Source organism: Zonotrichia albicollis, chromosome 10, assembly GCF_047830755.1.
Source record: "Zonotrichia albicollis isolate bZonAlb1 chromosome 10, bZonAlb1.hap1, whole genome shotgun sequence".
NCBI lineage: Eukaryota > Metazoa > Chordata > Aves > Passeriformes > Passerellidae > Zonotrichia > Zonotrichia albicollis.
In genome coordinates, this window is record NC_133828.1 from 37,817,020 (window position 1) to 37,838,837 (window position 21,818).

At 50.9% G+C, this 21,818-nt stretch overlaps 1 long non-coding RNA gene across 6 annotated transcripts in view; it reads left to right on the top strand.

Moving 5' to 3' along the window:
- Positions 1 to 16,306, top strand: part of LOC113460465 (uncharacterized) — a 38,998-nt gene extending 22,692 nt beyond the window's left edge. Inside the window, exons 1-4 of one of the 6 annotated variants that reach the window (XR_003382325.2) lie at positions 3,126 to 4,936; positions 7,716 to 7,861; positions 13,881 to 14,038; positions 15,336 to 16,306. This is a non-coding gene — a long non-coding RNA (uncharacterized LOC113460465). Of the gene's footprint in view, positions 1 to 3,125; positions 4,937 to 7,715; positions 7,862 to 13,880 lie in introns of those variants that run through there. The other 5 variants (XR_012582014.1, XR_012582015.1, XR_012582016.1 and 2 more) reach the window with 5 other exon arrangements.
- The last annotated feature ends 5,512 nt before the right edge of the window (positions 16,307 to 21,818 follow it).

Below are 21,818 nucleotides of genomic sequence, written 5' to 3' on the forward strand. Positions count from 1 at the left end.
CTTTCAACCTGTTAATTTGCTTTCTTGCAACCTGCCTGAAGGGCTTGGGAAGCAGGGCCCTGGCCAGCTGAAATGCTGGCAGTGCTTGCAGGAGGAGGTGCTGCCTGAGGACACGGGATAGATGTTGGTGCTGCTGCTGATGGCTTTTCCCACTAAAGGTTTTTCCTGAGCCTGTAGCCTGGGTTCTCCTTGCTGTCATTGTGTGGAGACACAGAATGTTCAGTGATTAGGTCTGAATTAGCCCCAGGACAAGGTGCCTCTCACCTGGAAACAGCTGTGCATGATGGAAGGGGAAATGGCTTTGGATTGAAAAGGACCTCAAAGCTCATCCTGTGCCACCCCCTGCCATGGGCAAGGACACCTTCCATTCTCCCAGGGTGCTCCAAGCTCCATCCAACCTGGCCTGGGACACTGCCAGGGATCTAGGGGCAGCCACAGCTTCCCTAGGCAGAGATTTCCTCTCTCTGACAATGACCAGGATTAGGTTCTTTAAGAGTATCCACCCCAAGAAAGCCAGATCCTTATTCCTACTGAAAGATGTTCTAAACTCTGGAGCAAAGATGAAAAAAGAAGTTCAGTGAGCACTTAGGGAAACGTGGAGGGCATTGTTAGCCCCAGCACAGCTTCAGGTGTGCCTTGGGCTGGGACACATCCTTTGCTCTCCTGCCTCACTCCGACCTGCAGAGAGAGAGCTGACACGTTGATATCTTCTCCAAGCTGTCCCAGCATGGTCTGAACTCTTGGGGCCGCTGGAATTCACCCAGGGCCCTCGGAATGGGAAGATGCTTTAAATGGGAAACATTGAAATGCGGCTTTCCAGCATCTTCATGCCCAAGCCCTTGTGTATTCCTGGAACAAATCCAAACAGAGCCTGTGGCATGGCCTGGAGCCTTGTGGCACAGTGGAGACTGGGTTACACATTTCCCTTGAGCTCATAATGTCCATTTAAAATAAATGGGCACTTGGAAATGATTTTGGGAGAACCAGTTTATGCCCCCCATTCCTCCTCCTGATGAAGATCCTCACGGAGCTATTAGGATAGGATGGAAAACATTTCTCGCCCCTCACCCGTGACTTGCAAACCTTTTACAATTTCGCAAAGCAAAGTGAAAATTGGGTAACTCCCCTACATAGAGCCTCTTTTTCTCGGTTTTGTTTTGTTGTTTGTTTTTCAAACTGTGATTGAAACTACGAAAAGCTCCGGCTCGGCTGTCTGTAAATGGTGTTCCGATGTTTATGTTGGCATTTGAACCAGAATCGTCTTCCTTGGGAACCTCAGCGAGGGGAGGGGGAATTCACCCCTGGAATGATAAAAGCTAAGCACTTGCCCACTAATACATTTAGGTGTTAATGCCTTGTTTTTGTGCTGTTTGGTTGCCATAGAGACGGGGCCGCCTGAACTAATGAGTTTGTTGTGTGAAGTTCAATACACATTTGCCAAATGCTCCGTTTCTCTTGTTACCTCTGTGCTTTTCTCTTCTTTTTTTTTTTTTTTTTTTTTTTTTTTTTTTTGTCCAATGAAGCAAATGAGTTTGGAAGCAAAGCCATTCCAGGAACCCAGGAAAGGAAGCTCGCAGCAGGTTTTGCAGGGCTGCTGAGAGAGATGCAGGATGTGGTTTTAAAGAGGTTCTTACTCTGTTCTGTACACCGAGGGGTAACAGGGGCATTGGCTCCAGGCTGTGTGCTCAGGGCACCTATTTGCCCAGGCCTTTGTGGCACGGGCACCCATCTGATTCCTGCACAGAGAGTTTCCATTGCTGGGCACAGCTGATGGACAGGATGTCTCACTGGGAGTCCCTGTTCGTGCACAGAACGCTCACCAGGAGCATCTCCCCTTGGATGGGCTGAAAATAAAACACCACAAATTGTTATTGTTTGGAACAATGAATTCCCTTACACCCTCTGCATCCCTGGGAGTGTCCCAGGCCAGGCTGGACAGGGTTTGGAGCAGCCTGGTCCAGTGGAAGTTGTCCCTGCCCATGGCAGGGAAGAGTTTTAAGGTCCTTTCCAAACCATTCCATGATTCCAACACCCTTCAATGCTACCTGGGAGCTGTCATTCAGGGGAAATCACTCCATGAATCCATGTGTGGTCCTCCTGGGAATTTGGACTTGGATTCAGACCTTTTTATGCAGACATCACTGGAAGTCCTTGAGGGTTGAGGGTTTTTTTGTGTATGTGTGTGTGAGAACCTCCCCACTCACAGCACCAACCTGCGCTTTCATTTAGAAAGGCCAAAAGAACATCAAAACTCCAAAGCCCTGAACAAATTTTTATTTTTCAAAGCTTAAATGCTTGGTGCCTGCCAAGCACTAAACTGAAAGGTTTGTTGCCAAAATATCCTTTTCAAAAAACCTTCTTTTTGAAGTTCCTGCTTGCGAAAGAAGGAAGGAAGTGGCGGAAGTGGCGGAAGGAAGTGGCGGAAGTGGCGGAAGTGGCGGAAGGAAGTGGCGGAAGGAAGTGGCGGAAGGAAGTGGCGGAAGGAAGTGGCGGAAGGAAGGAAGGAAGGAAGGAAGGAAGTGGCGGAAGGAAGGAAGGAAGGAAGTGGCGGAAGGAAGGAAGTGGCGGAAGGAAGTGGCGGAAGGAAGTGGCGGAAGGAAGTGGCGGAAGGAAGGAAGTGGCGGAAGGAAGGAAGGAAGTGGCGGAAGGAAGGAAGTGGCGGAAGGAAGTGGCGGAAGGAAGTGGCGGAAGGAAGTGGCGGAAGGAAGTGGCGGAAGGAAGGAAGGAAGGAAGGAAGGAAGGAAGGAAGGAAGGAAGGAAGGAAGGAAGGAAGGAAGGAAGGAAGTGGCGGAAGGAAGGAAGTGGCGGAAGGAAGGAAGTGGCGGAAGGAAGGAAGTGGCGGAAGGAAGTGGCAGAAGAAAGAAAGAAAGAAAGAAAGAAAGAAAGAAAGAAAGAAAGAAAGAAAGAAAGAAAGAAAGAAAGAAAGAAAGAAAGAAAGAAAGAAAGAAAGAAAGAAAGAAAGAGAAAGAGAGAGAGAAAGAAAGAAAGGAAGGAAGGAAGAAAGGAAGGAAGAAAGGAAGGAAGAAAGAAAGGGAAGAAAGAAAGGGAAGAAAGAAAGGAAGAAGGGAAGGGAAGGGAAGGGAAGGGAAGGGAAGGGAAGGGAAGGGAAGGGAAGGGAAGGGAAGGGAAGGGAAGGGAAGGGAAGGAAAGGAAAGGAAAGGAAAGGAAAGGAAAGGAAAGGAAAGGAAAGGAAAGGAAAGGAAAGGAAAGGAAAGGAAAGGGGGAGTCTTGCTCAAGCAATTTTAGAGGAATAGCTCTAAAATAAGTGGCTTTCCCAGGATCAAAGGCAGAGCCATTTTGCTGAAGGTGAGAATGGAGTGAGCCATGCAAGAGGACAATTCTGGGCACCAACAATCCGATTGCTGATCCTTCAAGTGTGCATGTGCAGCTGGCTTTTGCTTTCCTAGCTGATCCTGCTGAAATTAGTGAAAAGCAGTGCTGGGTTAACAGTTGGACTCAAAATCTTTGAGGTCTTTTCCAGCCTTAAGGATTATGTGAATCTTTTGAGCTGAGGAGAGCGCTAGGATCTGTTTTAATCCACACTGGCCAATGCAGCCCTGGCTGGTGAGGAATGTGACACCAGTGATCCAGGTGTCACAAGGAACTCCTGATGCTGCCTCTCCCTCCCTTCCCAAGCCTGTGGCAGCACCTTTCCTGGGATGTGAGGGGATTTATTTTGGAGGCAGAGAGGAGAGGAAAACTGACTTGTCAGGAAATTTGGCTGGACTTGTTTGAGTGAGGCTGACTGGAAAACAGCTGTGTGTGCACGGAGCAGAGACTGCACCCTTGCACTGCCAGGGTGGGATGGCAGGAAAGCCCTTTTGCTTTTTCTCTGGTTTTTTTTGGTGTTTTTTGTTTGTTTGTTTGTTTTTAAGAAACAGAAATACAAGACCTGATTGGCAGCCTGGGAGGAGAAACCTGAGGTGCCTGAGGGCCTGGACTCATGGGAGCATCCCAAAACACTCGTCAGTCCCTGGAGGTGTCTGTTACCCCAACAAGTGCCAGTCCTCATGGAGCTGATTCAGAACAAAGCTGCAGAGCAGGTGTTGGAAGGGTCAGGTGAGTAGGGCAGAAGTGGCCTGCACTTAAAATCCCTCCCCCTTTTTTATGAATGTATAAATAAAATGATGTAAACCCAAACTGCCCAGCCACGCCAAGACCTTTGCTTGGCAAAGCCTTTGCCTTACTTTTGATGTTAGATGAACATCTAGTAAGCTTAATTAAAGTTTAATTAGTGTAAGTAGGGTAAATGTGGTAGGTCAGCAGGCACAGCAGATGTTAAAATACTGTTGGCAATAATCAACCTGACCATAAAAAAAAAGGAAAAATTCCCTTCTTAAAAAAATAAATACCTCTAAGTGACTGGTTTAGACATGTCATCTCTCAAGGGTGTTGTTTTTTATTTTACTTTCTTTCCCAGGCAATACTGACCAATCAGTTTCTTCACATCAGTGAAAAGAGAAAAAAAATCAGTTTTTGTCCTTTACTGTGCTCTGGAATTTCGCCCTAAACATTTTCTGGAATCTGGGCATATGCCACAGGGAGGTCTCTCACTGCTTTCTGCTCTTCTCTTCAGCTGAGAGCCACACAGTGAGGGCTGTGGCTGCACAGCCCAGCTTAGTTTATTAAGGATCTGATAATGATTTTTGAGGGCTTTCAGTGAAATTCAGGAGTGCATCACCAGTCTGGCTGGCCACTCTTACTTAGGATGTCCTTGGCAGCTATGGGTGGTGTTTCCTCAACTTTGAAAGGAAATTTGGACGTGATTTGGGTATTTTGGCATGCAGGTATCTGTGTTTATCTGTGGTGATCCCTGTTTTTTGTCTGTTGGGTGCTGGTGGGAGCACAACTGGGCCATCGAGCCCTGCGGATGAACCTTGACCTGTTCTGGGATGTGCTCTTGGATCAGGAACCCCACTCTGGCCACGAGGCTTTGGTAAGCCACAGCATCTCACAGTCAGCTCCAGCAAAGATTCTCCAGCTCCTTTCTTATTTTTATCAATTGGATCATCCCTAAAAATAATCTGCAATGCAAGATACTGCAGTGCTGAATTCCCCAGCGGAGCCAGGGGAATGTGTCCAGAGGCTTCCTTGGATCAAAGACTCAGGGGCAAGGGCCAGGCTAAAGTTCAGGGGTATCCTTCAGATCCCAGAGGGTAGCAGCACAAAAAAGGCTGCTGTTCTCCTGAGACATTGTTGGGCACTGGAAGAAGCTGCAGGGAACGTGGAATTTCCCCCGGGATTGGATCGTGGCTGGGAAAATGGAGAGGAGCAGCAAGAATTCAGGGCAATGGTCTGAGACACAGCAGGCTCAGGTGTTGTGTGTCAGACAAGAATTCCATTGCCCAGAGCCTGCTCCTGGAGCTCCCATGGGTGCCAGACAAGAATTCCATTGCCCAGAGCCTGCTCCTGGAGCTCCCATGGGTGCCAGACAAGAATTCCATTGCCCAGAGCCTGCTCCTGGAGCTCCCATGGGTGCCAGACAAGAATTCCATTGCCCAGAGCCTGCTCCTGGAGCTCCCATGGGTGCCAGACAAGAATTCCATTGCCCAGAGCCTGCTCCTGGAGCTCCCATGGGTGCCAGACAAGAATTCCATTGCCCAGAGCCTGCTCCTGGAGCTCCCATGGGTGCCAGACAAGAATTCCATTGCCCAGAGCCTGCTCCTGGAGCTCCCATGGGTGCCAGACAAGAATTCCATTGCCCAGAGCCTGCTCCTGGAGCTCCCGTGGGTCAGACAAGAATTCCATTGCCCAGAGCCTGCTCCTGGAGCTCCCATGGGTGCCAGACAAGAATTCCATTGCCCAGAACCTGCTCCTGGAGCTCCCATGGGTGCCAGACAAGAATTCCATTGCCCAGAGCCTGCTCCTGGAGCTCCCATGGGTGCCAGAAAAGAATTCCATTGCCCAGAGACTGCTCCTGGAGCTCCCATGGGTGCCAGACAAGAATTCCATTGCCCAGAGCCTGCTCCTGGAGCTCCCATGGGTGCCAGACAAGAATTCCATTGCCCAGAGCCTGCTCCTGGAGCTCCCTGAAATGTGTCCCTCATAAACACAGCCAAATGATTTGGGTGCTTTCTCTGTGCAGAGTGGAGAGAGCTGCTGTGGGAACTTGGAGAGCTTGAGTGTCTTGTTTTGCATGTAAGTTCTCAGCACTGAAGTGCATAAATAGAGGGCTTTGCATCTCATAATTTATAATTCAGCCCAAGAAATGCACTAATGCCTTTATCAGAACTGGGAACGTCGCTCAAAGCACAAAAGCACAAATCACTGAGGAGCAGGCAGACATTAAGGGCTGCTGTTCTCCCTGTGTCTGGAATAACAGCCAAGAATCAGTGAGATTTTCTCCTAAACAAATGTTTCACTGTTGTGTGTGTGAATAAATACAATTTCTCTCTCTTTTCTTTTCTTTTCTTTTCTTTTCTTTTCTTTTCTTTTCTTTCTTTCTTTTCTTTTCTTTTCTTTTCTTTTCTTTTCTCTTCTCTTTTCTTTTCTTTTCTTTTCTTTTCTTTTCTTTCTTTTCTTTTCTTTTCTTTTCTTTTCTTTTCTTTTCTTTTCTTTTCTTTCTTTTCTCTTTTCTTTTCTTCTCTTCTCTTCTCTTCTCTTCTCTTCTCTTCTCTTCTCTTCTCTTCTCTTCTCTTCTCTTCTCTTCTCTTCTCTTCTCTTCTCTTCTCTTCTCTTCTCTCTCTTCTCTTCTCTTCTCTCTTCTCCTTTCCTTTCTTTTCCTTTCTTTTCTCCTTTCCTTCCTTTTCCTTTTCCTTTTCCTTTTCCTTTTCCTTTTCCTTTTCCTTTTCCTTTTCCTTTTCCTTTTCCTTTTCCCTTTCCCTTTCCCTTTCCTTTTCCTTTTCCTTTTCCTTTTCCTTTTCCTTTTCCTTTTCCTTTTCCTTTTCCTTTTCCTTTTCCTTTTCCTTTTCCGAAAGGAAAAGCTGAAGTGCCTGAGCTGCATTTTGCTTTTTGCTCTATTCCCTGCCTTTGCTTAGTGCCACCTGTGTTTCCCCACTGCAGGGTGGGGATTTGGGATGGGCATGTCTGGAATAGGGGAGGAATTTCTTCACAGCTGTGCCTGGTAGTGGGACCTCTGGTTCTGGTGTAGGTCTGGTGGCCAGGCAGTGAAATCAGGAGGTCTGGGGAGATAAACCTACCTCATGCTGGTGGGAAGGGGCTGGGAGCAACCCAGCCCAACTGGAACTGGATGGCCTTTAGGGTCCCTTGCCATCCGTGAGATTCCTGTGGCTGGGAAGGAGGTGGTGGGGAAGCTTCTCTGTGAGCAGCACAGGATGGTTTTGGGTGCCCCCTAAAGCGCTTCAACTCAGAGTGGAAAAAAAAAACAAACGCCATTTGGGAGTGCTGATGCGTTTGCCAGGGTTTCTGTAGCCACAATATATCCTGGCAAGCATGGCACCCACCATGGTTCATTCACAAGCCCAGAAAACAGGAGCTGCCCTTCAGACCCCCACTGATGGAGCTTCTCCCCCAGTGTCCTGGTGCTGACACAGCCCAGCTTCACAGGGGAAGCTGCAAAGCTGCTGCCATGATCCCCTGCTGGAGCCAAGGCAGCTGGAAGGCACTGGGGAGGCTCTCAGTGACCCCAGGGTGCTGTGAAGTGGGAGCCCAGGCCATTAAACCTCCATGGGGACAGCCAAGGGGAGGGAAAATGCGTGGGAGTAGGGCTGCAAGTCCTCACTGAAATTGTTTGTTCTCTTATTCCTAATCTCCAGCATCACTGGATGTGATCCCTCTGGAGGTGCTGCCAGACCATTGAGTGCTCCATCCCTGCCCTCCAGACACCCTCTTCCTGGAGGAAAGTCGGCAGCTTTGGGTTTATTCCATCTTTTCAGCCATGCCAAAGCCTATTTAATACCAGGTTTGCTGTGGGTTTGGTCCCACAAATGCCTCTGGGGCAGGTCAATGCATCCCCCAAGCCACCCTTTGGCTGTGCCTTTGGAGTTTGCAAAATCTCTGTTCTGCCTGAAAAAGCATCAGGGAATATTATTGATAAACAATAGATGTCTGGTGGAGACCCTGGTGATTTTCCTGGTACAAAAGGCTGCTGCATCCTCTGTGATAATTCCCCTTTTTTTCCCCTCCTTGTTGGCTTTGTGGTTTTGTGATTTATTTGTGGGCTGGCAGGCGTCCACAGCCCTGCAGGAAATGGATGTCTGCTCTTGTGTTTGGGGGGGCCATATAAACGTGTAATTTTCCCACTACATTAATTACAGACGTTTCTCCCTGGCTGGAGCAGCTCCACGGTTCCTGTGCCCTTTTGGTTTGCTCTCCCCAGCCCAGGCTGAGAGTATTTATAGGGAACCCCAGCTCTGACATCCTCAGCTGAGCTGGGGAAAAGTTAAAGGACTTGGCCACAAAAACTGTAGAGGGGAAACTCTAGAATTTTTTTTACTTGACAGTAACTCCAGGACAGCAGCATGGCCGAGTTTTCCCTGGCTATTCCTCCTGCTGACATTTTTCCTCAAGGATAAAAGCGGTTTGCCCTAAGAAAACAACCCTCTTGCTATGGAAAAGAAATTGTAGGGCAATTTACTTTGGAATAGCTGTGCTACCTAATTCCTGGCTCCTGGAGAGAGACCCAGCTAGACTTGGAGCAAAGAAAGGAAACCCGAGGATAAATTCAGTGTGGTTGAATCAGGTTTTGCTGGAAGAAAGGCTGGACAAGCTTCCCTGAGGCCCTGGCACAGGGTGCCCACAGAAGCTGTGGCTGCCCTGGATCCCTGAAAGTGTCCAGGGCCAGGCTGGATGGGGCTTGGAGCATCCTGGGATAGTGGAAGGTGTCACTGGAATGCCAGGGGGTGGAACTGGTTGAGTTTTGAGGTCCTTTCAAACCAAACCACTCTGGGATTCTATGGTCTGGGCCAGCAGTGGAGTAAAAAAATCATAATTTCCAGCAGATTGAATGTACCTACGGTGTCCTTTGGCATGTAATGTGGGTTCTCCATGGATTCCTGATGAAACAGGAATGTCCTGCTATGGTTTTCTGAATTCTGGGATGTCACCTCCTGTCTGGAGTCATTGCCTGGCTGTGCTGCTGCTCTGGCTCTCCTGTGATGCGTCTCATCCGTTCTGGGGCCGGGAATGTTCCACCCAAGGGTCCCAGCAAACCTTTGAGGTAAATCCATCCAGATCCACATAAAATTAATCATCTCACTGTGTTTGTCCTGCCTCATCCCCTGCAAGCCTTGAGTACCTTGCATGACCTCTCTCACATTTCACTTTCAGAGCGCGGCCCACGTGTGGGCCACGAGCTGCACGGGTCGGTGTGGGCTTGTGCAGGGCTGTTGCTGCATTCCTGTGGCTGAGGCAGCAGCTTGGGGCTGGGACAGAGCCCTCAGGAGCCAGCTTTCCTTGGGAAAGCACCCACCTGACCATGAGCACAGCGTGGCTGGGCCTGGACATGCAGGTTGCTGTTAGCTCTGCACCTGGTCTGGCCTTGCTGAGCGGTGGAAACTCTCCTGGTGAGGGAAGGATGCCCTGGTGAAACCTGTTTCATGGAATCCCAGAATGGGATTGGGGTGGGAGGGACCTTAAACTCATCGAGTTTCACCCCCCGACGTGGGCAGGGACACCTTCCACTATCCCAGGCTGCTCCAAGCCCCATCCAGCCTGGCCTTGGACACTTCCAGGGATCCAGGGGCAGCCACAGCTTCCATGGACACCCTGTGCTAGAGCCTCACTGCCCTTATACTAAAGAATTTCCTTCCAAATCATCTCCCCATGACCTGAGTTTAGGCTCTGAACACAAGCACCATTAGCAGCAACAGGCTCTGTGCTCTTCCCTCCCTGCCCTGCTCTAAAAGCAGAGCAGCAAACATTCCTCTCTCCATATTCCCAGTGCACCCCCTGCCCTCACACCATGTAAATCTCACCCACTCCCTTTTCCATGTGGCCACTTTGGGAGTTTATTCACCATTTAAAGGCTTTCCTTTCACACGGTTTCACAAGTGTAAGGATTTATATGGGCACGAATTCGCTGCCCTTGTGGGAGACAAGGAGGTGCTGCTGTGATGCTGACACAGCCAAACACCCCTCCAGGCCCTGCAGGGGGGAAGGGAATCCAGGACAGGTGTAAAAGTGGGCCAGGAATGACATAAAACAGAGGAGGACAAGTGTGCTCTGCTTCCAGAGGCTGGGGGAAGGTGCTGAGCAGGAGCTGCAGCAGGACATCAGGGTGGTGGAGGGAGCCAGAGAACATCCCGTGTTTTGTCCTCTCTGCAGGGAGCTCAGGGCCAGCAGGGATTGGCCAGGAACTGGGTCAGGATGAAGAGGGATGAAGCAAACAGAACTGAAGTGCTCCAGCAGGGCCCCTCCAGTGTCTTTGGCATTCCCCTTGGCACAGAGGGGAGGCAACGTCCACGCGGCCCCTTGTCTGGGAGATGAGTCAAAAGAGCCCCTCAACCAGAGCTGCTGCTGGTGTTTGGTCACACCACACCAGTGCCAGGGCCTGCCCACCCTCACAGGGAACAATTCCTAATTCCCAAAATCCCATCCATCCCTGCCCTCTGGCAGTGGGAGCCATTCCCTGTGTCCTGTCCCTCCACCCCTTCTCCCCAGCCCCTCTCCAGCTCTCCTGGAGCCTCTTTAGGGACTCTGAGCTCTCCCTGGAGCCTTCTCCTCTCCAGGCGAGCACCCCCAGCTCTCCCAGCCTGGCTCCCTGAGCATCCTCTGGACCCTGCTCTGAGGCTGTTGGTACCAACCACAAAATAGAGGAAATATTGCACTGGATTGCCCTGGGCTCCCATCAGGTCTGGCAATCTGTTTTTTTCTTAAGTGGGGGAGAAAGAAAAAGAAAGAACACTCACACACACACACTGAGAGCTACAGCCAGCTCAAGTGTTTTCCTCCTGAAGAGCCCTTCCTCCCGGGAGCAGAGCAGGAGTCAAGCAGTGCCGTGCCTCCTCCAGCAGGCACTCAGCCCTCCACCTCCGTGCTCAAGGGTTCCTGGCAGCCAGGGCTGGTTGGGGAGAGCGTGGGGAGGGCAGTGCCACCCTCCCAGCCGGGATCAGCGCTGGGCAGCAGCGCTGTCTGTCAGGGGTGTGCCCTCCATGCAGAACCAGAAATGCCAAGGAGAATTAGGGACATGGCTGCAGGCTTGGAGTGCAGCGGGAAGCCACTGCTGTTCCCAGGCAGGCTGTGACCACCCAGCCTTGCTAATCAGGTTTCAGGGGATGCTGGGATGCTCGGCTGGCTCCTGCTGTTTTGGTGGCAGGGTCTGTGTTCCAGTGGGGAAGCAGGATGCTCCTGATTCAATGCCCAGAGAAGTGGTTTTGTTGGTGGAATGGGGACAAAGGCCATTTGGAAAGCTGTGCATCCCCACCACGGCTCTCTGCAGGTCATTTGGGTGCTCCCTGAGGGTGCCCAAAGCCAGCCTGACCCTGGCAGCTCTGCTGGTCAGCCGTGGGCACTTGGGCACTCTGAGCCTCGGCACCAGCAGGAAAACCAACCACATCCAGCACCATCATTCCATCCTCACCCACCTTCACCCTTCTGATCCCAGAAACTGCAGGGATCAGTCCCTGAGCCGAGGGAAGAGGGGATCCTTCACACCACGCTTTAATTAGCAAAGGCTCGTGTGATTTGTTTTTTTTTTTTTGGGTTTTTGGTTACGGGGTTTACTCCGTGGCGATTCCAGCGAGGAATAAAAGTTTCCTTGCATTCCCCAGCGCCCGGGGAAAGCAGCTTCCGTCAGCACTGCCTGTGCTCTCTCTCGGCTGTGCTGGATATGGCAGGGCTATTTTTAGAAGCTAGGGTTGCCATGGCAACCCAGTGTATTTTTTTTTTTTTCTGTTAAATATAGCAGCTGTTGCGGGGCTGGATGGAAGGGCTGCGTTTCTGCCCTCTGACAGAGCTCAGGGTATTAGAGGCAGATGAGAGAGGATGATTAAATGAGTGGGAGCCCAGAAGAAACCCTGGATCTGTGATTACACGGACGGGTTTGGGATGCAGCCGTGTGTGCCTGCAGCTTCTGCATTGAAAATGGTGTGGGGACAGGGACAGGGGAGCTTTTCCATGTGGGGCTCCATGAAAGCACCCTGCCCCTCTCTCTCTCCAGCTGGCTTTGGCTGTTCTGGTCTCTGCCAGCCTGGTCCTGGCTGGGAGGAGATGTGGGGGTGCCAAACAGGCCATGCCATCCGAGGGGAGGAAGGAGCCTTTTTTGGGAAAAAACCCCAGTTTTATTCCTATCTGCACCTCAGGAGCCTGAAGCAGAGGTGTGGGCAGCAGGGTTGGGGCTGGAGCTGCCTGCATCTCCTGCTGGGGATGGACACCTCAGTGGAAGCAGTGGGAGAGGTGCAGGTCCCATCTCCTGGGCCAGGGATGCAGCGTGGGAATGCTGTGGGACTGTGTTGCATCCTAAAGCAGGAACATTCCCCAGCTTTGGGGTTCAGTGGGGAGCAAACTGACTCTGCTTCTTTATTTTTAAATTTTTTTTCTTTAAATTGACTGGATCCCTGTAAGGTGCCAACAAATCCCATCCAAGGGCTGGTTTTCCATCTCCTGGGAGGAGGGAGGAGGAGAGGGGTGGGGGGCTCGATTGCTCCAGAGCCAAGGGCAGCCTGTCAGCTGGGAGATGGAGATTTTTATTTTTTTAATTAACTAGTCTTTGCCCCATTAAATGAAAAAAGAAACCAGAGCACAGCAGATATGAGCAGAGCTTAGGATCACTGAAAGTTTCCTTTAAAAGTGGATGCAATGACAAAAAACCAAATTTAAACCAGCTTGAGTTGAAAGTATCTGCGGAGGTCACCGTGACCAAGACTTTGAACAGGAATAACACATTCCTGGGAGCCTTATCTGCTCCCTGAGCTATCGTGAGTGGCATCTATTGCTGGGGATGTTATTGCTTTTCTGAATTTAATAGCAGAAGCTGTGCTTAAGCAAGCAGAAAGCTGCAGGGGAAGAGCTGCCTCTGTGGCCGTCGGGGCTGGAGTTCACCCCAGGCCTGGTCCCCTGCAGGTTGCTTTGGAGGGATGGGGCATTTTGAAGAGTCAGGGATGATGGAGGATGGAGTCAGATGCTGCCTGTCCCCTGGAGCTGGAAGCTGCTTGAGCATCCTCTAGCCGAGGGCATAAATACGGGGCTCATCCCTGAGGAAGCGCTGCCCGTAACAAAGGAAGGAAAGGCTGCCACATCACATCTGAACGTTTCCTTGCATCCTTCAGGGAATGGGTTGACAGGGGCTTGTGGCCCAGAAAATGTAGCCGGCAGCTGGGAGGGAGGTTTAGGGCAATCATTTCAGATGCTGCATTGGTTTAAATCCAGCACGGGGTGGAGGGAGGGCAGTGGAAGTGGGCACAGCTCCAGGAGCTGTTTGCACATGGAATGGTTTGGGTTGGAAGGGCCTCTAAAGACCACACAGTTCCACCCCCTGGCATGGGCAGGGACACCTCCCTCTATGCCAGGGTGCTCCAAGCCACATTAGCCCCATCCCCAGCACCAGGCAGGTGGGTCACAGGCTCCATCTCCTCTCTGGAGCAGACATCCCACCAGTTCCACTCTGCTGGTGCCAGAGGCGGGGTTTCCCCAGGAATGGGTATTTATTAAAACTCCTGCCTCTGCTTATCAGTCCACTTCCCTGTGTATTCAGGGATGATCGGGGTGTTTATGCTCCCTGCTTTCCCTGGGCTGATTTATGGGTTTATTGTCATCCCTGCATTGTGTGGCTGCCCCTCTCCAGGCAGCAGTCCTGGGAGGGTTTCCCTTTCTCCCTGAGCGCTGGCTGCTCCATCCCTCAGCCATTTACAGGGACTTGTGTGAGGGAGGACCATGGCAGCCTCACACTCCACCTGGGACAGTGGAAGGGGGTTGGAAGGAGATGGGATTTAAGGTCTCTCCCAAGCCAAACCATTCTGGGATTCTCTGATCCTGTGATCCAGCCCTGAAGCACTGAAGGCTGCAGCCAGACACGAAGCTCATCCCTGAGGATGAGGAGGGAGCTTGGAGCAGCCAGTGCAGCAAAGAGATGCATCAGCACCTGCTCCCAGCTGCAGGAGAAGGAAGGAGTGCTGGGAGCTCCCTCCCCACAAGTGCAGAGGTAAGAGGAGACAGGATCTCAGAATCTCAGAACCTTGTGAGGATGATGCTCCCACCCACCATCCATGCCAGAGTCACTGCAAGGGCTGTTCTGGAAGTTCTGCTCTGACATGGGGCATTTTCAATATCATTTTTTTCTCCTGAATACCGGAGGAATCTCTGTTTGTTGTACCCTGGAAGCCGACAGTTCTGCTCTCCCCTTTCCAAGCTCAGGGGCTTTACCAGTCCAGCCTCAGCACCTTGAGCAGCAGTAGCAGATCTGGGGAGATTCTCTGAGAGAGGAAAGCCCACGGTAGTGCTGATTCAAGGGGAAAGTCCACACTTTCTGTGAGAGAATTTCTGGGCACCAAGGAAACGGGGAGCAAGCCCAGGCTGTGGACTCTGCATCCCTGGCCAGGTTGGATGGGGTTGGAACCACCTGGGATAATGGAAGCTGTGCCTCCCCATGGCAGGGGGTTGGACAACATGATGGCTTAAGATCCTTTCCAAGCGAAACTACTAAACTATTCCATGATTTTATGATTCCCAGTTAGTCCCAAAGGTGTCCCCCTGTCCCCACGGGAATGTGAGTTTGGCCCAGAGCCGTGGCAGGAGCTGAGGAAGCAGCAGGATGAGTTTCCTGTAGGATTGTACCCCTAACCTACCCCAAACCCCAGGCATGGAGACCCTGTTGTCTGTTGTGCTGCTGCCTCCAGCTTAATTAGGAGTTTCAATTATTTTTATTTTTTAGTTTTAGCCCCCCCAACCCTTCCCCGAGTTCCTTCTAGGGGGAGATGCAGGAAATGAATTCTTTTTTGGAGGGGGGGGTGGTTCTGAAGGATTTGTTTTCATTTTTGAGAGGGTTTTGGGGTGGGGTCTGGTTTCATTTTTTTGTTTGTTTGTTTCTAGGGTTTTGGGGTTTTTTTTGTGTTTTGTTTTAGGTTTTTTTTGTTTCTTTTTTTGGAGGGTTTTTTTTGAGTGTGGGTTTGTTTAGGGACATTTGCAGGGGATTTATTTTTGGAGGTGTTGGTTTTTAATTTTTTTTTTGGGAGGGCTGGGTTTCTTGGGGGCGATTTGACTGTTTGCTTTTAATTTTTTTTTTTTTTTTTGCTTGTTTCTTTGTATTTTGAGGGGGCTAGAGTTTGGGGTTTTTTTGTGGGAGGAGAATGGAGTTTAAAAAGTTATTTGTTTTGTCTGGAGGAGCAGGCTTTTTGTTTGTTGGTTTGGTTTGGTTGGTTGGTTTGGGCTTGTTTCTCTCCTGGAAAGGCCCCCAAACCCCAAATCCTTTTTTGTTTTTCCTTCTCCTTCCTGGAATTCAGCTCAAGCATCCCTTTCTTTGGTCAGGATGTGCCTCCTCCATGCCATCTTTGGAGTCCCAGGTGCTGTTGGAGCTCCTCCACGACCTCAGCCCTGCATCCATGGGGGACATGGAGAGGAAACCTCAGCCAGGGCTGGATGTGCCTGGGCCATTTCCTTTCTGGAGAAAAGAGAGCCTCCGAAATCTATAAATCAACCATCTCTGAAATGGTGTGGGATTAAGGAAAAGGTGCAGAATAGAAATTATTTCCTCGGGAGAAAGCAGCAGATAATTTCATCTGCCTGGGAAAATGATGTCTCCATCAGTTGTCTTCAGGAGACTCCAAAAAGAGTTAAAGGTGGGCTCGGAGTGTGCAGTTATTGTGGAATTTTGGAATCCCACACTGGTTTGGGTGGCAAGGGACCTCAAAGCCCGTCCCATTCCACCTGGGTTGCTCCAAGCTCTCTCCAACCTGGCCAGGGATCCAGGGGCATCAATGACCAAGTTGGCTTCTCTGGGGTGGAAAAAAGGTCCCAGCTCTGCACTGCCATGAAGGGATCTTTTATTTATCAACAGAGCCACGGGATGTGAATTTCTCCAACGCCTTCACTGAGCTGTCACACAGAAACTGAGCTGCTATTAAGCAGCTTTGGGCTGCAGCCAGTTCATTAGAGCAAACTTTCATCCAATTACCATTACTCTTATTATTATTTTTATTATGATGCCTCCTGCTCTGTTGTAAATTGGAGAGTTTTCCTGGGGTTCTTGTTGGACTTTTTTGAGTTGTCTCAAAACTGGATGGCAAATTTCCTTCCTTCCTTCCTTCCTTCCTTCCTTCCTTCCTTCCTTCCTTCCTTCCTTCCTTCCTTCCTTTCCTTCCTTCCTTCCTTCCTTCCTTCCTTCCTTCCTTCCTTCCTTCCTTCCTTCCTTCCTTCCTTCCTTCCTTCCTTCCTTCCTTCCTTCCTTCCTTCCTTCCTTCCTTCCTTCCTTCCTTCCTTCCTTCCTTCCTTCCTTCCTTCCTTCCTTCCTTCCTTCCTTCCTTCCTTCCTTCCTTCCTTCCTTCCTTCCTTCCTTCCTTCCTTCCTTCCTTCCTTCCTTCCTTCCTTCCTTCCTTCCTTCCTTCCTTCCTTCCTTCCTTCCTTCCTTCCTTCCTTCCTTCCTTCCTTCCTTCCTCCCTCCCTCCCTCCCCCTCCCTCCCTCCTCCCTCCCTCCCTGTTTTTTTCCATGCCTGACTTCACTCCCAGCCCCGATGATGTTTCCTGTAAAACCCCAAAACTCTCATTTGAAGAGCGGGAGAGGGGAAGGCGCAGCCTTCCAGCAGAGCTGCAACGAGCTAGCGCTAAATCGAGCTCTAATTGCTCATTTAAACTAATTAATTTACCAAACCCGAGGAATTTTGAAAGGATGCTTGGGAGCCTCGCCCTCCCTTCTCCCGGGCACAGGGCGCGGGGAGCCCCACGACCGCTTTTGGTGGAGCCTCCCCCGAGGTGCTGATGGCAATTCCCCGGCTGGGAGCATCCCTTTCCCCCCAGCTGGTGGGAAAACCAGCGCAGGAGGGAGTAAACATCCCCGATGCTGACACGGCAATAAAACCGGTGCGTCTGCAGCAGAGCAGAGCAGAGGAGTCAGCAGCAGATGCGCCCCTGCAGAACTGCAGCCGCGATGAACGCTCTGCCCAGAGCCTGCTAATCCCTTTTTCTCTGGCTCCCAGGCCTCCTTAATTGTGCTGCCTGTGATTAAGGAACTCTTTGAAGGCAGCGCTGGGAGTTGTTTGCTCCACGTGGGAACAGCTGGCCCTTTGGTGTTTCACAGAGGACATGGGGACAGGGTGCTCTGGTGACCCTAAAAAGGTTCAGGAGGGTCAGAGGGCTTGGTGGAGTTCCACCTGGATGGTCCCAAGAAAGACATCTGACATCTCCCTATGGGCTGAGGCTTGGTGGGTGCTGTTTCCAGCCTCCACAAGCTGCCCTCAAATTGCCTTCTGAAGGATGCTGAAGCCTTGGTCTGCAGGAGGGATGCAAAAACACCCCCAAGAGGACTTTGAGAGTGTCCGAGGGACTTTTGCCAAAATGCAGATTCGAAGGGGATTTAGAATCACAGAATTACAGACTGCTTTGGGATGGGAGAGACCATAAAGCCCATCTGGTTCCACCCATTGCCATGGGCAGGGACACCTTCCACCAAAGCAGGTTGCTCCAAGCCCTGTCCGACCAAGGGCAGGATCCCAGTCCCAGCTGACAGTCTGTGCCATCCCTGCCCAGCCTGGATCTCGTTCCCAGGTTCCTGGAGGTGGAGGAGCAGGTCCTGAAGATGGAGTGCAGAGATTGCCTGAATATTCATGGATCGGGCGGGCAAGCTGCAGCGGGCCCTTGTTACAAACTGCTACCCAAACTGCTTGCATCCATCAATGAGGGAAATAAATAAACAGATGCTTGTTAATTGACTTAATTACCCACCAGCAAGCAGGAGACTGGGAGCACATCAATTAAAAGAAATGTTTTAAGAAGTGTCTCATAGTAATTCTTTTCCATGTGCAAACCACACTGGTCTCCTCTGCCTATAATGAACCCTCCCCAAGACAAGGAATGGATTTTCATTATGCAGGAAGGAGGGGTCACATTCTGAAAATGAGGGTTGTGGCTTGAAATGAGCCCTAAATTCATGCCCTCTTCCCAAAACCAGGGCTTTAGCACACAAAGCCATGCAAATAACCATCCTTGAGCAAGAGAAATCCAGCAGCTAAGGTAATCCTTGTTTTCCAGCTGGGAGCAGGCATGAAGGAGAAGGAGGTAGGGCTGGGAAACTCTCAGAGATTTTTTTCCCCTTCTCTTTTGTAAAGATCTCCGAGAAGAAGGGAAAATTGAAAAACTGAAGACTTGTTCCCCTCACTGCCATGAGATAACTCAGATGTCTCCTGACAGGGCTGATGCTCAATATCCACAGCCGAGTGTTGAGCCAGCAGGATGGGATTGATAAACAAGAAGGACTGCCCGAGCCAGAAGCCTGTGGCCAAATCCATTACTTTTTTGTCCCAGGGTGGATGCAGAAGGTCCTGTGCCAACCCTGGAGCAATCACAGAGGAGTTTGGGTTGGAAGGGACCTTAAAGCTCATCCCATTTTGCACCCCTGCCATGGACAGGGACACCTTTCATTGGACCAGGGTTCTCCAAGCCCAGTGCTGCCACACCTGGAGCCCCTCCAGCCCTGTTCCTGCCCTTTTCCAGCCTCCTTTCCCAGCACTTTGCCCCATTCCGCTCTGCCAGGGCAGCTGTTGGGAAAAACCAGTGTGGGCTCCCTTGGGACTGCTGGCAGTCGTTCTGCAGGGCTGTTATCTTCGGATCTTGATTAATGGGAGCCCCCAGGGCAGGCAGGTTGTGAAAGAAGCCCCATGATCGTGGCCCTGGCTGCCTCCCTGACGTCAGTGTGACGCAGGGCACCCAGGGCAGCACGGGCCCTTGGGTGCAACCCAAAGAGAAAATAAAGAATGAAGGGGTGGAGTGAGAGGCAATAAGAGATGAAAGGAGATTGTCTTATCAGGCAGAGCTGGCAGCTGGAGTGAATTTCCTCTCTCCAGTGCAGACTCTGCAGTGTGGGTGATGTTCCCTGAATCCAGCCCTCGCCGTGGGCTCTGCAGGAGAGCACAGGGTGCTGCGCCAGCTGTGGGGCTCAGATATGATGGCATGGTGGTTTTAAATCCTGCAGGGATGGTGTGATGCCCTGGACCTTTTATCCCAGCCTCCTGATGTGTCTGCTTGGGTTTTTACTCTCAGTGCTCGCAGCCACTGCTGAACACAGGTGACACTGGGGACAAGGCCTCTGAGCAACACTGCCAAGGTCTCCAAGCAGGATTGGTAGCAGCTGGGTTTGGGATCATTAGGCAGCACAGACAGGGATTTACAGGCAGGCTGGATGCTCTTGGCAGGTTGGAGTTGGAGGCTGCACTGCAGTTCTTGAGGTGTCCCTCCTTGTCCCGTGCCACAGCCTTTTGCAGCCACAGTGACCCCAGCAAGAAGGGAGGGCTGGTGCTCCCCCACCTTCAGCAAAAAAAGGAACATCTTTTAAATCTCTCATTGATGTTGGACTCCTTTTGCTGCCCATTTACTTGAGCCTCTTTCCAGAATTAAAAAAAAAAAAAAAACAACTCGAAAATATTAAAAACTCACCAATTTTTGCCTGTGTTGCTTTGCAGAAGAGAGGAGGGGAGGGCTGGGAGGGGGGGAGATGGGACAGAGCTATTTTAGTGCGAACCCATCTGCGGCGCTAATTCTCCATCCAGCCCCGATCATTACTGGGGGTGCCAGGTGGCCTGGCCCAGAGAGAGCCCCTTCCATGGTCTTCCAGCTCCCCATTCCTGCTGGCAGTGGCGTGGTCAGCAGGGCTGTGAGCTGTGGGAGCACACACGCGTCCCCCTCCCCGTGTCTTGGGAAGAGCGGCACCGCCGGGGCCCTCGGCACGTTCCGGAAAGTTCCACGCAATCTGTTTACTCTGGGACATATGCTGTGTGCATGCTGCCTGCAGTCTTGCCGCCTCTAATAACTTTGGGTGTAATTTTCTGCGCTTTGGCGCCTGGGGCGGGCGGGTACCGACAGCTGTGGGGAAGGGGGGGTGCAGATGGCCCTGGATGCCGCGGAACCGCTCCGGTTCCACTGGGAAAGGCTCCATGGAGAACCAGGGCAGGGACACAGCACTGCTGTTCCCCTCTCAGGTGAGCTGCCGGGGCTGTGATGTTCTGTATGAGCCAGGTAGGGCTGCCTCCCGCAGCAGCGGCTTCTCCGTGCGCACATTAGAGCGTATTTACGATGTAAATTAATAAGTGCCATCTGCTTACCTCTGGTGTTGTGGGAATGTTGTCTTGTGGCTGGCTGCAAACAAGACAACATTGAAGAGGTAACACCTGCTGGGACATATTTCTGCCGTTTATTTCCAAACATTGGGAGATTGTTTTGGGTGGGAGGGATAGGTACCAGCTCCTCTCGCTGTGTATTAAGTGCTAATGAGTTGTGGGGATTGCCAGGTGACATCCCCGAGGAGATGGTGGGGATGGAGGAAGCTGCATCCAAGGGCAGAGGGACTTCAGCAAGGACCCTGCACCTCTGCACCTTGTCCTGCTCTGATGGAGATTTAAGGGGATGTTTAGCTGGTGAAAAGTTGCTGCTTGTCAAATGCAGAGCTCACTACAGGGATATATTGATTCCAGGCAAAAGAGCCCTAGAGGTGACAAGAAAAAAAAAGAAAAAAAAAAGGAAAGGTCTGTCAAAACATCCCGTTTCAGCCTTTGGGGATGGGATGGTCTCAATTTTTCATTTCAAAATCACAGCCCATTTTTGAAATTATTCTAATGCTGAGGCAGAGATGAAATCCTTCCCTTTTAGCAAAAGAAAATGTTTTGTTTGACTTCAGATACATTTTTTTCCCCCCAGTTTTCCTGGAACAGAAATAAAACCTAATGAAACAGATAACAGAAAAAGAGCTGTGATCCTCAGCGACTGCCAGCTCTCATTTCCACTCAGAGCTGACATCCATCCTCCCCTCATCCCTCTTCATTTCCCTCATCCCCTTCTTTTCCTGCAGAACAGCAGCTCACAGGCCAGGCTGTGCAGGATGGGGAGCTCCAATGCAGAGCAAGGATGCTGGTGGGGAAGGAGATCTCCTGCCCAAACCTCCAGAGTTGCAGGAAATCCTCTGGAGATGGAGTCAGGGATTGTTGAGCTTGGGATTTTCCAGAGGAGAGGGCTTTTCTAATGAGAGGCCAGGTGGGAAAAGGAGAATCTGGGTGAAGAAAGGCAGGGGACTCACTGCTGGGGCTGCCAGAGCAAACTGGGGATGGGAAATGTCCGAAATTTTCGTGAAGGCAACCAAAGAGAGGAATGGGTGACTCTGGAGAGGATTCAAGGCAGGAATGAGTGTCCTGCTCTCCACAGTAAGAGCTTTCCAAGTGACCCTGAAGAGGAGGGTTTGGAGCGTGGAGCAGGCTCCAGGTGCACCCTTGGGGAGGATGGAGAAGCCTAAACAAGCAAGCCACAAAGCCACCTCAGGAACATTTCTGCTGGGACCCGTTTTCTAAAAAGTTGTTTTTGAGTGTTTTCTTACCAGCTTTGCTAAGCCAGCCCCTTGCTCAGCCCCAGGCCTGCAGGGAGCAGCTTTAACAGGGTGCACCCCAGCAGGGATCTTCTCTCCCTGGGTGCAGCATGGATCACAACCAGCCTTGGCTTGGTAGCAGGACATTCACACTCATTCTGCATTTACCAAAAGGGTTTTTACAAGGAAAAGTCATCAATGGAAATTTTTGCCCAGGACTTTCATACTTATTCTGCATTTCCAAAAGGGTTTTTACAAGGAAAAGACATTGATGGAATTTTTTTTTCTGTGTGCCTGTAAGCACAGGGGCAACGGAGGGCTGGGCTGGGGATACCCTTCATTGTGGGGCTCCTGGCACAGAGCAGAGGAGGCTGGAGCCCTCCAAATGACCCTGCTGCTGCTGTTCAGCTGCCTCTCTGCCCCTTGG